The following is a 17,881-nucleotide window of genomic DNA, read 5'->3' as shown; positions in this document are numbered from 1 at the left end:
CTCACAATTAGTGTTTTTGTTCTGGATTTTAGCAGCGTTTAGGAGCGTTTCCTGTAATGTAACTCATTTATTGTTCTTTCTGTGTAGTTCACAAAAAATCTGGAAACTAGCAGCGGTTAGGAGCATTCAGTGTTTTTTTCTGCTGGGAAAATCACTCCCATAAATGCAAAAAAAAACAGGATTTTTATGACCGCTTACCTGTAAAATCTTTATCTTTGATGTACACCAGGGGACACAGCGCCATAGTAGTTACTATGTGGGTTATAGGGCCACTGATAGGTGATGGACACTAGCACGCCCTAAGGCAAGAAGTGTACTCCCTATATAACCCCTCCCACTACTGGGAGTCCTCAGTTTTGTAGCCAAGCAGTACATGTGTATACCAAGAAGGGAGGGACCTCTGTGTCCCCTGATGTACATTAAAGAAAAGGATTATACAAGTAAGCTGTCATAAAAATCCTGTTTTCTTTTCTTACATCAGGGGACACAGAGCCATAGTAGTTACTATGTGGGATGTCCCATAACAATGGCAACTGAAGGGAGGGAGACAACAAAAATGTAGGGCAAAAAGGAGCCCAGGGGACTCATATTGCAGCCTGCAGTATACTGCGCCCAAAGGCAATATCCTCATGACCTTTAATATCGATTTGATAAAATCTGATAAACGTATGAACCGAAGACCAAGTCGCGGCCTTGCAGCTCTGAGCCATAGAGGCCTGATGATGCACCACCCAAGAGGCACTAATCACCCTGGATGAGTGTGCTCTAACATGAGAAGGAAGAATTTTCTTCTTTAAGCCGTGGCACGAACAACCACTTGTTGATTTTCCAAATCCATTTGGAAAATAGTGGATTTTGATGCTGCCTGTCCACAAAACAAAAAAAATAAAAAATGTGTTTTACAAACCTGAGCGGTAGCCTTTACATAGACTCTGGTCGCTCTTACTACATCAAGGGAATGTAGTGCCTTCTCTTCCCTAGATTGAGGCCCTGGGGAGAAAGAAGGAAGAATAATATCTTGGTTTAAATGAAAACCTGTTACCACTTTTGGTAGGAATTCAGGATGAGGACATAAAACCACCCCATCCTTATGCATGATCAAATATGGCTCTTTACAAGACAGATCCCAAGGATTTAGAGGTGCCTTGATAGGGGGATTAATCCGTGTTACCCCCTGAATAAGCTACGCAACAAGATTGGGAAGCAAGAGGCCATTGAAAACAAACACTGACAAGGCCGGTATCTGGCCCTTGATAGAAGTCCAGGCCAGCTTCATTTCAGATCCCATTTGCAGGAAATCAGGGATCCTGCCTATGACATACTTCCTGGGGTGCCAACCCCTGGATCCACATCAAGAAACATATGCCTTCCAGATTCTATAGTAAATGATTCTGGAAGCCGGCTTCCTGGCATTAATCAAAGTAGACACTACCATAGGAGATCACTAACTATCCTTTATAAAGTGGGATTTAACAGTCAAACCTGTTAAATTTTTCATCCGCAAGGTAGAATGGAATACCGGACCTTGTGCGAGAAGGTCTGGCTATAATGGCGAAAGACTAGAGTCAGAAAGACTCCTACTGCCATCTTTATGATCTTGGTAAATCAAGATCTTCTGGGACCCACTGGGGCTGACAGAATCGCATCCTTTCGTTCCTGCTTGATCCTGCTGAGAAGGCGCAGAAGTAGCAGAACTGGAGGAAATGCATAGATCAGTAAAAAACTGATCCCAAGGGAAGACTAAAGCATCTGTTCCGCCTGATAGCGGATCCCTTGTTCTCTACACAAAGTTGTCGACTTTGTTGTTGAATCTGGACACGAATAGGTCCATGTCCGGAATACCCCATCTCCGACATATCGCTAGGAAGAGGTCGGGGTGAAGAGATCATTCTCCTGGAAATAATTGTTGGAGACTCAAGTAGTCCACCTGCCAATTCTCTATTCCTGGAATTAAAATTGGCGATAGGCAAGGAATGTTGTGTTCTGCCCAAGCTAGAACATTATTCACCTCTTTTTTGAGCTGCATGACTTCTCGTGCTCCCCTGGTGATTGACGTAAGCCACAGCCGTGGCCTTGTCAGACTGACTCCTGACAGGGCAGTCCCGTAGTCTGACCGTCCAAGATTCTAGGGCCAGACGTACTGCCCGAATCTTCCAAAATGTTGATAGGCAAGATCCTCTAACCTGGACCATCTCCCCTGGATGGAATCTTTTTCCAGAGCTGCTCCCCAGCCTCGAAGGCTGGCATCTGTTAACACTTTCCAGGATACAGGTAGAAAAGATTTTCACTTTTGCTGGATAATAACCAACCAATTTAGGCTCTGACTTACGTCGAGAGGCCTGAATCTTTTTATTCCAGACCGTCAGGATGGTGTTTGAAGCAGTCTTGAGTAAAAACTGCGGGTAAGGGACAGCCTCGATGGAGGCCACCATTTCCCACCAACGATCTCATGCACAGCCGAATGGAAGGATTTTTCTTTGTTTTGATAAGTTGAATTAGTCCTACAATGGAATTGATTCTTGTCTGTGGTAAAAATACCGTCTTCTGTACGGTATCTATAACCAGCCCCAAGTACTGTAATCTCCTTGATGGTTTTAAGGAGGATTTTTCTAGGTTGAGTATCCAACTCAGATTCCAGGTAGTTTACAGCTGTGATCAGACTCTGGTTTAGACCTGAGACTGAATGATCTATTAAAAAAGTAGATAGTCTAAATAGGCTAGGACCGTTATGCCTTGAGCCCTTAATCTGGCTAAAGGAGATACCAGAATATTTGAGAACACCCGTGGGGCTGTGGCTAGACCGAATGGCAGGGCCACAACTGAAAATGATGATTTTCTATTTCAAATCGCAAAAATTTCTGGTGAGCGGAAAATAATGGCACATGGATCTATGCATCTTTGATATCGTCTGAAGCCAAAAACTCCCCACCTTGCAGGATGGACACAACCGATCGGATTGACTCCATGTGAAAGGATCGGATGTATAAGTGCCGATTCAGACCTTTGAGATCTAGAATGGGTCTCACCTCTCCATTTGGTTTTGGAACCGTGAAAAGGTTTGAATCAAAACCTGTGCTCTGTTCTGCTAAGGGAAATTCTGATATCACCGACTGGGATAATAAATGATCCAGAGCCAGAAAGAGAGACTTCTTTTTCTCTGGATCCTTGGGAACATTTGACCTAAGAAAAAAAAAAAAAGAGGAGACGGAAACTCTCGAAACTCTAGTTGTACCCTAGAGAAAACTGCAGAAGCCACCCATCTGTCCCTCTTTGAGAATTGCAGGAGCCTACCCCCCACCCGAGAGAGCGGGGGCACCCCTTTATGAGGAGGCTTTAGCATCCTGCTTTGTGGGCTTTCTGCCCCAAGATCTCTTCTGACCCTGGTGCTGCCCTTGGGGGTCTTCCCCTTGAACCTGACGGTTGAGGCCGTCGAGACTGCCTAGAGGCTGATGCCCCTGGCACAGGAGAGGCAGCACGCTCAAAAGGAGAAATATTTGAACTTCTTTACTGGTAAAAGAGAGCTTTTCCCATTAGAGATCCTTTGGATGTATTTTATCCATATCGTTAACAAAATAGCCATTCATCACGAAAAGGGGAAACTGGCTATGAGCTTTTTACAGGGTGCTTCGGCTGACCAATTTTTTTCAGCCATAGAACTCTGCGAGAATGCACTAGTCCAAGCATAAGCCGTGAGGCTTAAATGATAGAATCTTTCATAGCATCTACTGTGAAACATAGTGCGTCTGATACACCAGCTCATTGCTGGGCCTGCTGATCAGGCAGAATTTTAAGTATCTCCACAAACTGTTCCTTAATGGACTGGGATACACCAATTGCAGCAAGAACCGGCTGCGCTACTGAACTTGCTAAAGACATATTGCTTTTAGAAAGACGTTCCAACTTTTTATCTGTTGGATCTATCGGCGCATTATCCACCAGACATGTGAGATTCTTGTTCACTGAGGCGTTTGCAGCATCAATTGCTGGAACCCTCCCATTGTTTTTTTTTTTTTTTATAGAAAACCTCTTCCATAGGATAAAAAGTGTGGAGAATTCTTAGGAGGATAATATTGTTTATCCGGATGTTCCCATTCAGAATACATAAGCTTTTTTTTAGCCATACATGAATAGGAAAAACATTGCCAGATGGGGGAGGTTCTAACGAACCCAAATTAGAGGTGGGTTCCACAAGAGCCTGCCCTGCAGGCAGCAAAAAAAAGGTTGAACAAACCAATTTAGTAAGGGAGTGCACAAGCAACCGATCTTGTGATGGTTACTCCTTCTATATTAGGATCCTCGGAAGAGGATAAATAAGTATCTTCCAAATCTTTGGGAAGATGTACCTGATCCCCAGCCTCCTGCACCTCAATAAGAGGGTCCTGAGCACTGGATGGGAATCTGCTATGTTTGGCCCGACTATGGAGAGATATCATAGCATCAATCTTCTTTCCAAATTACAAATGGTAGAAGAAAAAACCTCTTGTGTGATATATACAGGGACTGAAGTGTCTAGCGCAGCTGCAACAACAGTTCCCCCTGACGGCTCAATCTGACCAGCCGCATCACTCTCAGAGGAAGATGACATTCTTTTGGAAAAGGATTTAGTTTATTGTGAAACCATAGACCCCTTTAGAGGAGTTCCTGGTCCCAATACCACCGCCTGAAGCATAAAGCAGAGGCACTACCAGCAAAAGAACGTACACTGCTAGGTTATGGTCCAGCGCTAATAGCTGATATTAATCCTAGCCTGGTAAAGTACAATGTGTCAAAGGGAAATGCCTGTGTCACCAACCTGAAATAAGCCATCCTTCTGCTCTGTCCCTCCACAGCCAGCAGCAGCTACATGCATACAGTGGTTTAACAACTTCCTGCACATGTGGCCGACGTCTGACATTGTTAGCCACGCCCCCAGCATGAATTACGGTCCCCCTTTCCTTTCAAAGGAAAAGAGTTTTCTCGGGCGAGCGGCGTCCTGTGAAACAGCAGACATAGCGGGGGGTAAATCCTCCACTGAGCAGCCGGTGCGGTCTGTCTCCCTTTTTTTAAAAAAAAAAAAGAAAAAAAAAAAAACACAACATTGGGAGCGCAGGAGGAGAACCAGACCCCCCTTTCTAGTAGCTGGAGAGGAGAAATTAAGGCTTCTACGCTGTTTCCAGCATCAGGACAGTGAGTGCTCAATACAGCCCCCAGTGGTGACACACATGCATGACAGCATTATAACTTCACGGTGGGCTCCGAAACCTTCAGGAACAGGGGAACCTCAGGTTACCCACAATCCTGGACCTGCGACAGCACCCTGCCAGTAAAAAACGTTATGGCCTTACTACCAAAAAGTACTGGATCCCAGGGTCCAGCTCTCTAAAAGAGAAGCGTTCGGAAGCAAAACCTAATTTCTTCGGACACGAGGCCTGGGTACCATTCATTTAGCCCATGAAAAGGACATCAGAATGGATCCGGTCAGCATGGCTAGCCCCAGCAAGGAAGCTTCCAGTGGAGCTCAGCACAGCATATCTTTACTTGTTACCAACACCTTAGACGCTGGCGAAAAAACTGAGGACTCCCAGTAGTGGGAGGGTTATATAGGGAGTAAACTTCTTGCCTTAGGGCATGCCAATGTAAATCACCCATCAGTGGCCCTATAACCCACATAGTAACTACTATGGCTCTGTCTCCCCTGATGTAAGAAAATAAATAAAAAAATTTCTGCTTCAAAAACGCTTCAAGACTAAAATAGTGTGCATGGACACATAGGATAACACAAATTTGCTTCTAGAAGTAGATTTTTTTTTTCAAAATATGCTGCTTAGAGCATTTATTTAAGCTAGTGTGCAAGGAGCCTCAATCTGGTTAATGAGACAGGTAGCACCAGACATCTCTGTCCATTAAAATGCCATAGCTTGGCAGGCATGGCATGCATTACTCATAAGACCTGCTGCCAGAGGGATTGTATATGGACCTCCAACCACCCTCCCTGGCAGTTTTACCATTGCTTACCAAATTTAGGTGGAAGTTGGCTTTACAAACATAACTCAACTTACCAAACAATTGTTTGGGCAAGGAGAGCATTAGTCAGAGAAGCAGCCTCATGGTAACTCTGGAGGAGCTGCAGAGATCCACAGCTCAGGTGGGAGAATCTGTCCACAGAACAAATATTAGTCGTGCACTTTTGGAATTCTGGAAGTCTGGCCCTCATGGAAGATTGGCAAGAAGAAACCCATTGTTGAAAGAAAGGCATAAGAAGTCCCATTTGCAGTTTGCGAGAAGCCATGTGGGGGATACAGCAAACATGAGAAAGAAGGTGCTCTGGTCAGATGAGACCAAAATTGAACATTTTGGCCTAAAAGCAAAATGCTATGTTTGGCAAAAAAAATAACACTGCACATCTCCCTGAACACACCATCCCTACCGTGAAACGTGGTGGCAGCATTATGCTGTGGGGATGCTTTTCTTCAGCGGGGACAGGGAAATTGGTTAGAGTTGACGAGATGATGGGTGGAGCCAAATACAGGGCAATCTTAGAAGAAAACCTGTAAGAAGTCTGCAAAAGACTTGAGACTGGGGCAGAGGTCCACCTTCCAGCAGGACAACGACCCGAAACATCCAACTGGAGCTACAATGGAATGGTTCAGGGGTCTCAAACTGGCGGCCCTCCAGCTGTTGCGGAACTACAAGTCCCATCATGCCTCTACCTATGGGAGTCATGCTTGTAACTGTCAGCCTTGCAATGCCTCATGGGAATTGTAGTTCTGCAACAGCTGGAGGACCACGAGTTTGAGACCTCTGGTTTAGATCAAAGCATATTCATGTGTTAAAATGGCCCAATCAAAGTCCAGACCTAAATCCAATTAAGAATCCTGTGGCAAGACTTGAAAACTGCTGTTCACAGACGCTCTCCATTCAACCTGAGAGAGCTTGAGCTATTTTGCAAAGGATGAGAACAAATTTCACTCTCTAGATGTACAAAGCTGGTAGACAGATCCCCAAAAAGACTTGCAGCTGTAATTGCAGCGAAAAATTATTCTACAAAGTATTGACTCAGGGGAGCTAAATATGCACGCTACACTTTTCAGATATTTGTAAAAAAATTTGAAAAACATTTATCATTTTCCTTCGACACTTTACAATTATGTGCCACTTTGTGTTGGTCTATCACATAAAATCCCAATAAAATACATTTACGTTTTTGGTTGCAACATGACAAAATGTGGAAAATTTAAAGGGGTATGAATACTTTTTCATTGCACTGTACCTTAAAGATCGGCCTTTACTCACATCTAGATGTTCCAGTGCGCCTGTAAGACTGTTAATGATAACGCCCCTCTGATACTGTATTCAGTTTGTCACTCTGCTTGCTATTGTTAGGACATGTATTGCTAAATTAATCACATGAAATACAAAACACAATTTTTTTTGACAAAGGGCAATCTCTGCCATCAATTCTAAAGTTGTTCAGCAAGTGAATGGTTAACATCATTATTCCCCCCAGCTCTGAGAACTCCGCAGTCCTCCTCTCCCAGCACACACGGTTTGAATTTTTGATTTGCCGCGGATACATTTGCATTGCAGTTAATGCGTGTGTCTAGACAGACAGCAAACTCCTGTTCTTTGTTCCATCATATAACACGCACAGCTTAGGAGGGATCAGTCCTATTGTTTAGACAGTGCTTTAAACTATACACTGCCACAGCCCTTCCACTGTCCGATGCAGACACAACCAAGGTTACACCGCAGTGACAGTTTAGGTTGTGGCTTTGGAGAGAGGGCTCCCAAATTCTCCCTGCAGATCTGCAACTGTGCACTTATTCTGTGTTTTTAAAACGACAACCTTAAGAAAGTGCTATTTTTTCTCCACATAAAGAGTAGTAGTTTTGCTTTAGAAGTACGTGAAGCTGTCAGGTCACCTTGAGGCGAGGTGACAGATGCACACCGTAGGGATCAGGAGTGCACCGCAAGGTTGTGGACCCTACGGCTGACTGCTGCGGACGGGAGACAGGTCCCACCGGGGTTAGAGCGTAAGATTCCCTGGGGCGCAGAGTCTAAGAGCCAGCAGGTGTTCACCAGAGCTTCGAGTGGTGATGATGGACTTGGCTGCAACTGGCTCCAGGTCGCGACCCCCAGGGTCCCCCAGCTCACACCCACAGTAGGCAACAGGAGGATAGGGATGGTGAGGGACAAAGCCAAGGTCGGGGCCACAAGCAGACAGGAATAGTCAGGGACACGCCAAAAGGTCAGGATCACAGGCAAACAGGGATAGTCAAAGACACGCCAAAGTCGGTAACGGAAAACAGAAGAGCACACGGCAGGTAACAGGAAGCTAACACACAATTAATACACAATGGTTGATCAGCGGGGTTGGCCTGCAGTGCACAGGTTAATATAGAGTTGTCTGATAGGAGCTAGGGTGGAGTCATGCCAGAGGATGGATTACAAAAGCAGTCAGGTGAGGGTCGGCTGGTCTCTAGAGATGAACACATGGAAACAGGTAAGCAGACCAACTCTATTGCATAACCATGACAGAAGCTTCTAATACCATGGGTAAAATAAGTATTGAACACGTCACCATTTTTCTAGATAAATATAATTTCTATATTATTTAATTCACATTAAATTTTCACCACATGTCGGTAATAACCCATGCAATCCATACATACAAAGAAACCAAAACAAATAAGTTCAGAAATTAAGTTATGTGTAATAAAATGGAATGACACAGGGAAAAAGTATAAAACACACAAAGAAAGGGAGGTGCAAAAAAGGCATGGAAAGCCAAGACACTAGTGGAAATCTATCAGTAATTAGAAAGCAATTTAATATCAGCTAGTTCAGTCTCAACTGATGGCCTTTAAAAAGATGTCTCATTACCAAGGTGTCACACAAGAAACATCTCATGATGGGTAAAAGCAAATAGCTCTCTCAAGACCTTCACAAGCTTATTGTTGGAAAACATAATGATGGCATTGGTTACAGAAGAATTTTTAAACTTCTGAATGTTCCAGTGAGCACTGTTAGGGCCAAAACCTGGAAGTGGAAAGAGCATAATTTTACCATAAACTGGCCACGACCAGGTGCTGCTTGTAAGGTTTCCGACAGAAGAGTGAAAAGAATCACCACTTGTGGAGAGCTTCAGAAAGAACTGGAATCAGCAGGTACAATTGTTTCAAAGAAAACAATAAGTAATGTACTCAACCGCCGTGGCCTGTATGCACGCTTACCAAGAAAGACTCCATTGCTAAGGAAAAACACGTTGAAGCTCATTTAAAAGGTTTCTGCACATTTAGACAAGCCTGTGAAAAACTGGGAGAATATAGTCTGGTCAGATGACACCAATCAACAGCAGAGAGGGGAGGCGCCAACTGGATGTATAAAGTTCAGAAAAAAAAGTGTGTGCAAAATGAACACTTACACAGTCCAAACAGGTGAAGATGCCCATCAAGATGATCAGTCCTGGGGTGATCTGATGCAGCAATGTGGGCTCTACTGCCGGGCCCCCAGCAGTTGGGGATGTAGATCTTGTTACTGGCTGTATTGTGTGTCCCAGGAAGCTCCACGTTGACCAGTCTGAAATGCAGAAGCGGATGTGACGTCACCGAAACTGGGCAGGCATCAGAGCTGGGGGCTGTCCATCTGAAAATAACAGGCTATGCGCTTGGAGCCAACAGTTCCTCCTACTGGCCTATAGGAGTTGTGAGCTCTGATTGCGTAGCCTATGTTATTTTCAGATTGACAGCCCCCAACCCATCAAATGCAGCTTCACTAGCGCCCATCAAATGCAGCCTCACCGGCGCCCATCAAATGCAGCCTCACCGGCGCCCATCAAATGCAGCCTCATCGGCGCCCATCAAATGCAGCCTCACCGGCGCCCATCAAATGCAGCCTCACCGGCGCCCATCAAATGCAGCCTCACCGGCGCCCATCAAATGCAGCCTCACCGGCGCCCATCAAATGCAGCCTCACCGGCGCCCATCAAATGCAGCCTCACCGGCGCCCATCAAATGCAGCCTCACCGGCGCCCATCAAATGCAGCCTCACCGGCGCCCATCAAATGCAGCCTCACCGGCGCCCATCAAATGCAGCCTCACCGGCGCCCATCAAATGCAGCCTCACCGGCGCCCATCAAATTCAGCCTCATCTGCGCCCATCAATGAATGTTTGCTTGCTTCCATTCATTTTGGAGTGGGAACACAGACACAGTCCTCCGCCGGAGCTGCTCCTCTGACAGTATGTGCGAACAGAGTGGCGGCTGCCTGCTGATGCTGAGACTTAGTTGCTTGCTGCAGATAGGAGAGTAGGAACACCAGTGGCTGGGCACCCTAGGCAGCAGTGCGCCCTAGGCGGCTGCCTAGTTTGCCTAGTGGTAGCACCGGCCCTGATTGGATTTTCGCCAAACATATTGTTTGGTGTTGAGGCCAAATAATAAAATTTTAGTCTGAACTGACAACACCACCTTTTTCCATCTGGCCTCAGAATCTTCAAGGTGCATTTTGGAAAAGCTCAGTCATAAATTCACGTGGCCTTTTCTTGAGAAATGGCTTTTTTTTCTTGCATCCCTCTCATACAAGCCATAATAGACTTCACTGTGTTTCTAGGCGCTAATAAAGCCTTTGAATTTTTTTTTGTATCCATCTCCTGACTTGTGCCTGTCCACAACTTTATCCCGGAGATCTTTTGACAGTGCCTTGCCTCCCATCAGTGTGGCGGTCAGCGGCTTCCCTTGCTCAGCGGCAGCTTTCCCTTCCCCTGCTCTACGCGGGCATTGGGGCGGCTTTCCTTTCCTTCCTCCTCCTCAGCCAATCGGAAAACAGGTGTCAGACCTGCTTTTAATTGGCTGGATTGAGCATCAGTGTTCCAATAGCGAATATTCATTCACTGTTGTAACACCTGGGTGAGCTCCTGGCGCAATGCTCTGCGCCACGAGCCCACCCTATTTTGAAGCCTATTAGATCTGGCTCTAATCAGGTTCTTCAGAAAAACACCCCCTTAAAAGGGGCCGAATGCATGAATAGGGGGTGGCCATGTTCTGTTAAAATAGCGGCCATGGATAGATAATGGGGGTGGTGGCCGTGGATAGAGGGGAGGCGCCCAGGCGCCCCCAATAGACGGGCCGCTAATGCCACCCATAGTTTCAGTTGAATTAAACTACCAGGGACTGAAATGCTCCAGCAAAGCTCTTTTCATGCTGAGCTAATCAAAATGACCACAACTAATAACAGTTGAAAGTCAAGTTGGACTGTTAGAAGATGAACCTTCGCCCCAGTCTGGGGTCCAGATAACTCTGGAGCAGGTTTTCAATCAAGGATGTCTCTGTACATTGCTGCATTCATCTTTACCTCAATCCTGACTAGTCTCCCAGTTCCTGCTGCTAAAAAAACATTCCAACAGCATGTTGCAGCCACCACCATGCTTCACTGTAGGGATGGTACTGGCCAGCTGATGAGCAGTGCCTGGCTCAATTTTGAGTGTCATGGCAAAGGCTGTGAATACTTATGTACATGTGATCTTTTTCATTTTTTTATTTTTAATGAATTTGCAAAGATTTCAAATCAAACTTCTTTCACATTGTCATTATGGGGTATTGTTTGTAGAATTGTGACGAAAATAATGTATTTAATCCATTTTGGAATAAGGTTGTAACATAACAAAATGTGGAAAAAGTGAAGAGCTGTAAATACTTTCCGGGTTACACTGTAAGTAAATACAGCTGCATAAAACAAAAACAGTGTCTGTCTTCATTTTAGGCTGCAAAGCAACAAAATAAGATTTTAAGGGGGTGATTATTTTCTATACCCACTGTACTTTAAAGTTGTATTGTTTCTTTAAGTATATGTAGACCTTAAAGTTGAACTAAAACCTCCTGTCCTTTACAGCCAAAGGAAGCTACCATCTTAGCTTCTATTTGATCTGCAGTTGCCATGGTGCTGCACATGTGATCAGTTTTGACACCAGCCACTGGATGGCTCCACAGTTCAGTTGAGAGCACAAGCAACACAAATGGTTGTTTTGCAGCATAACCTTCAAAAGAAGTTGGTCGGTTTCTGCCGAACAGACAGTGTTACACACGTACAGAGAGTTGCCCAGTTCTTGCTGACCTAGGCAATTTTCAGTAGGTGTGCACCCTGTAACTCTTTTGGTAAACAGTTAAATCAATGGGGTTAGTTCTGCTTTAACTGAATGGCAGGGAGGTTGATTTACTAAATCCAAATATACTGTGCATTACTAGTGCAAGTGCAGTTGCAATACATCTGAGGGGAAGCTCTGTGGATTTCTATCATCCAATCATGTAGAAGTAAAAATGTACGTACCTCTCAGATCTAGAATCTAGAGTACTTGAAGGTGCACTTGCAGTCCACACTATTTGCCATTAGTAAATCAACCTCACTGTGTTGCTAATGCATGGTATATCAAACAACCTCTTTTTTAATAAAATAGTTCTTCCTTTGTTACATCTTAGGGCTGATCTCCTTCCCCTTCTTCCTTTCTACATGTTCCCCAGTGATAGCTCCACAGCATTTCTCCCAGCGGGTTTCTTAACCACTTCCCGACCGGCGCACGATGATGTATGGTTGGCAGAATGGCACGGGCAGGCAAATGGGCGTACCTGTACGTCCCTTTAAATTCGCCGCCCTGCCATCGCGAGCATGCCGCCGGTGGCGCGCTTGCGTGCCGGTCAGGACCCCCGTGAGTCCGGTCGCGGGTCCTGCGGACTCGATCGCCGCGGGATTCCCGCGATCGTCTCACGGTGCGGCTGAACTAGGAGATGCCGTTGTAAACCGCATCTCCCAGTTCTGCTTAGCAACAAGTGATGCTGATCTCTGCTCCATGCGATTGGAGCAGAGATCAGTGTTCACTAAAAGAAAGCTAAGCCCCCAACAGTTAGTAACACACCCCTAGGAACACTTAACCCCTACACTGCCACCCTCTGGTTAACCCCTTCACTGCCAGTGTCATTTACACATGAATCACTGCATTTGTATAGCAGTGATTGCTGTATAAATGACAATGGTCCCAAAAATGTGTCAAAAATGTCCGATGTGTCCGCCATAATGTTGCAGTCACAATAAAAATCGCTGATCGCCGCCATTACTAGTAAAAAAAATAAAAATTCTTAATAAAAATGCCATAAAACTATCTCCTATTTTGTAAACGCTATAACTTTTGCGTAAACCAATCAATAATCTCTTATTGCGATTTTTTTTACCAAAAATATGTAGAAGAATACGTATCGGCCTAAACTGAGGGAAAAAAATGTTTTTTTATATATTTTTGGGGGATATTTATTATAACAAAAAGTAAATAATGTGTTTTTTTTCAAAATTGTCGCTCTATTTTTGTTTATAGCGCAAAAAATAAAAACCGCAGGGGTGATCAAATACCACCAAAAGAAAGCTCTATTTGTGGGAAAAAAAGGACGTCAATTTTGTTTGGGAGCCATGTCGCGTTGTCAGTTAAAGCGACGCAGTGCCGAATTGCAAAAAGTGGTCTGGTCTTAAGCCAGCAAAATGGTCCGGGGCTTAAGTGGTTAATCGTGTACGAAAAAAATAAATAAACACACTTGCGGTCTTTACCAGAAACTTATGTGACATGGTGACAACGCAGGTGCAGAATTGGAAGAGAAATAGAAAGTTGTCATACTCTAACAGGAAGTACCTGAATAAGTAATTTCAGGGCGAGATCACCAGATACTATTTAAAAAAAAAAAAAAAGTGCATATTTAAACTTAGGCCGCGTACACACGAGAGGATTGTCCGCCCAACTAAGTCCGTCCCACAATCCGACAGACAGTCCGTCCTACTTTTGAATGAACGGACTTGACCACACACGATGAACAGACAGTCCGTCGAAAGCTTGCGCGATGACGTGTACAGCACGTACGACGGGACTAGAAATACGACGTCCAATACACTGCAAAGCAACCTTCGGCCGTGTAAATCCTTTCTGAGCATGCGCCATACTTAGTCCGTCCAACTTGCCTACTCACGAGCGGACTGTCCGCTGAAACCAAGTTTGGACGGACAATATTACGGAAATTCCGAAAGACTTAGTCCGCCAGACTGTCCGCTGAAAAAGTCCGCTGAAGCCCAAACACGAGCGGACTGTCCGCTGAAACTAAGTTGGACGGACAATCCTCTCGTGTGTACGCGGCCTTACAGAAAATTGCTGTTAAAATTACAATAATGTGTTACTGTAATTGGGATTACATGTACTTTAGCAGATGGCTCTGTATTGAAGATCATGCATTTCCCAAGAGTCGTGGTAATATTGTGAGGTACACCAGCAGTGAAGGCACTACAAGGCTCAGCATGCCCTAGCAGTCTTTTTGGCTTGGCTTCCTGTACAGAAGTTTGCAAATACAGCATTCCATCACCCGGCCAACTTTATTCAGGCTAAGTGTGTTTATTTTTCAGCATGCGTCTATTGTCTGTGCCCAATACCTAGCAGCGCTTTGTTGACACATCTTGACTAGATTTAAAAAAACATATATTTCTATCCACACACTTGGTATAAAGCTACAGAGTCCTTTTTCCTTAGAAAAGTGTTTTGATTTACAGCTTCAACTTCTGTTGGTACTCGTTCAAATCAGGTAACAAAGATTCAACCACATGCATAGTCCGTGTCGTGGTCATAGGGGATGTGACAGCATGCTAAACCTTCTGCATGGTTAGAGCATAGGTAAGCAAGTCAAAACTATTTTTTAGTTTTGGATATAGTAAAACCTCTTGTTTTGTATTTATTTACTGCTTGTGTCCCTTTGGGGAAATTTCCCTTCAATTCCCATCCTGGAGATAGGGTTGCCACCTCATCCCTTTAAACTAGGGTTGCACCGATACCGAGTATTTGCCCGAGTACTTTTACTTGGGCAAATGCTCCAAATACCTGACCCGATACTTTTTGTATGAAGAGGCGGCTCCCAGAGGTCAGTGGGTGGAGCGGAGAGCGAGTCTTGGCAGTGGAGAGCAAGTCCTGGGCTGGCAGCACCGGAAGGTAAGCTGGCTGGGGGCAGGGGTGTGGGTCGCACTCGCAGCCGTCAGAATCAGTGACGGGGGCCGTCACATTCGCGAACGGAAGGGAAAGCCCCGGTGATTGAACAGTGCCACGCCCATCTTGGTACACCTTGCACCTGGCTTCAGTAAGCCAGCAGTCACAAGGTGGCAGTGGACATCTTGTTACGCCCAGTGTAACAAGATGTCTACGGTTGCCTTGGGTGTACCAAGATGGGCATCGCAGCATTTATATGCTCGAGAAAGTTTTAACTTTGACTGTTATTGATCGTCTCCCTCATCATTTTATTGCCACTGCCTGCCCATCAGTTGCACCTATCAGTGCCCATAAATGCCGCCTATCAGTGCCCATAAATGCCACCCATCAGGACCAGCATATCAGTACCCAGTCAGTGCCAGCACTGATATGCCCATCAGTCAGTGCCACCTATGAGTGCCCATCAGTGCTGTCATGACATAAAAAAAAAAAAAAAAAAGTATAGGTGTCGGCGAGTACTTGAAAAAGTACTTGTACTCGGTCTTAAAATAGTGGTATTGGTGCAACCGTACTTTAAACTAGAGCTGTGGAAATTGAAGATTAATTCCTCGATTAATTTTTTTGATCGGTACTCACCTCTCCGCCGGCTTCCGGGTCTTCAGGGAGTTCCATCGGAGATTCGGTGAGGTCACAGACATCAACGTCACTGGACTTAATCAGTAACAGCCGTACTTTAAACCCAAACACATATTAATTACACAGGTTCTGTGGCTGATTAAGGTGGTAATTAAACTCACTTGGTGCCTTATCTGCATCAAATTAGCCTTAGAACCTGTGTAATTAAACGTGCGTTTGGGTTTAAAGGGATGAGGCAACAACCCTACATGGAGTCACAACAGGAAGTCAAAGGAAGTCTTCCCAAAGTAAGATGAAATCACATCTTAGACAGCTGTCAACAGAACCAATGCCCCCCTGCTGGAAGATTCCACTCTATTTTTGTTCCTGTGACAGGCATAAAATACACATTTTGTCCCGGTGTTTTATCACCAGCTCAAGTAGAGAGCGTGAACCTTCGCAGTGGAGGCAAAGAGTAAAAAGTAAAAAGCTGACTGGGGTTCAAAACTTCTTCCCTCTATCAATTAAAAAAAATGTAGAACTCCAGGCTGGAACACATAATTATCCTTGCAGTGGGGTCCCCCACATTGTAAGGGTTGAATGCTCATTATTGCCAGAGGTAGAGAAACAAGCAGTATTACTTACCCTGTTCTAGCAGGCTCCAGCTCTGTCCTCTGCGCCCCCAAAGGTCTGGCCCCTCTGCATCATTCGGAAACCCTGCAATGCATGTAAGTGTCAGCTGTGAATGGCTAATGCCACGTACACACGACCAGACTTTTCAACATCAAAGGTCCGACGGAACAATTCCGGCAGACCATTCGATCGTGTGTGGGCTGCAGCGGACTTTTGATTTGCAAAAATCCGACAGACTTTAGAAATGGAACATGTTTCAAATTTTTCCGCCGGAACTCCGCCGGACCCAGTTCCTACCGAGAAATCCGCTCGTGTGTATGCTAGTCTGACGGACAAAAACCGACGCGAGGGCAGCTACTGGCTATGAACTTCCTTATTCTAGTCCGGTCGTACGTCATCACGTTCAAATCCGTCGGACTTTGGTGTGATTGTGTATGGCCAAGTCTGTTCATTCGGAAAGTCCGTCAGAAGTCCGTCAGAACGCCGTCGAAAGTCTGTCGGACCTAGTCCCTCGAAAAGTCCGGTCGTGTGTACGCGGCATTAGAGAGAAGGCTGCACCTTGTCGCCTAGATAGAGGGAGCCTGCTGGGGCATGGAATAGGGTAAGGCTGGGTTCACACTAATGCGAAGGTTTCCACGCATCCAATTCACAGGACAGAAAATTGTGACCGGCTCTCTATGGAGCCAGTTTACAAATCTCCAGGGCGGCTGTGGAGCAGCTTTCACAGAAATCATGTGAGTCTTTGGCTCAGTTTCAGGGCCGAATTGAGGCAAAAATTTGTCCCCGATTCGTCCCTAAAACAGAGAACAGGGATGCACCGGGCCCCTGCTGCGAGCCACGGCCATCTTAGATGTGAACCCTGCCCAAGTATTTCTCCTTATCCTGGCACCCTTAGACATAACAAGCATTTAAGATCTTCTCTGTGGATATGTCAGAAATAAAGTAAAAAAAAAAAAAAAAAAAAAAGAAGTGTGAGAAAAGGAAACGCTTCAGCAGATGCTTTGCAACCACTAGGGGAAAGGGTGTAAATCTGTCAAAATAAGTTTGCCAGATCTATTTCTTATCCAACATGCCAGCACGGATGTACAGCAACTAATATCAACCAATCAGATTTCTCGGTTTAATAGTGTTAAGCAGTCAGTACAAGGAAACATGATTGCTTGCTCCATCCATTGCATTTTGTAATATTAAATAAATTAGATGGACAGGACATGCCTACTGCTCTACTGATATCTGCTGGAACAGGCAACATTCGCTTAGAGCCAAACTGAGTTCACACCGCCAACCCCTCTACCGCCATAATGCCCTCCACCCTCATTGGAGTAAACCCGCACCCTTTAATAAAAAATAAAACAAAACTTATATATACATAGATACACACACACACACACACACACACACACATATATATATATATACATACATACCTTTGTTTCAGGTGTCTTTGGCCTGATCCAGTCATAACCTCTTAACGCTCTTCTCACTTCTGCGATGGGCAGATCCTAAAAACTGCATAGCCGCACCATGTAATGATGTGATGCCCCTCTCTACATGATTCTCCTGTGAGTCCAGGGTGGAATATGGAGCCTTGACACCCTGAGCTCAGTGAAAGTGGGTTGAATAACACTGGCCACTATTCAATCTGAAACAGGAGGGGCAT

This window comes from Lithobates pipiens, unplaced genomic scaffold (genome assembly GCF_037356315.1).
Source record: "Lithobates pipiens isolate NorthernLeopardFrog02 unplaced genomic scaffold, aLitPip1_a1.2 Scaffold_11, whole genome shotgun sequence".
Lineage (NCBI taxonomy): Eukaryota > Metazoa > Chordata > Amphibia > Anura > Ranidae > Lithobates > Lithobates pipiens.
Note: the sequence above shows the minus strand (reverse complement) of the source record.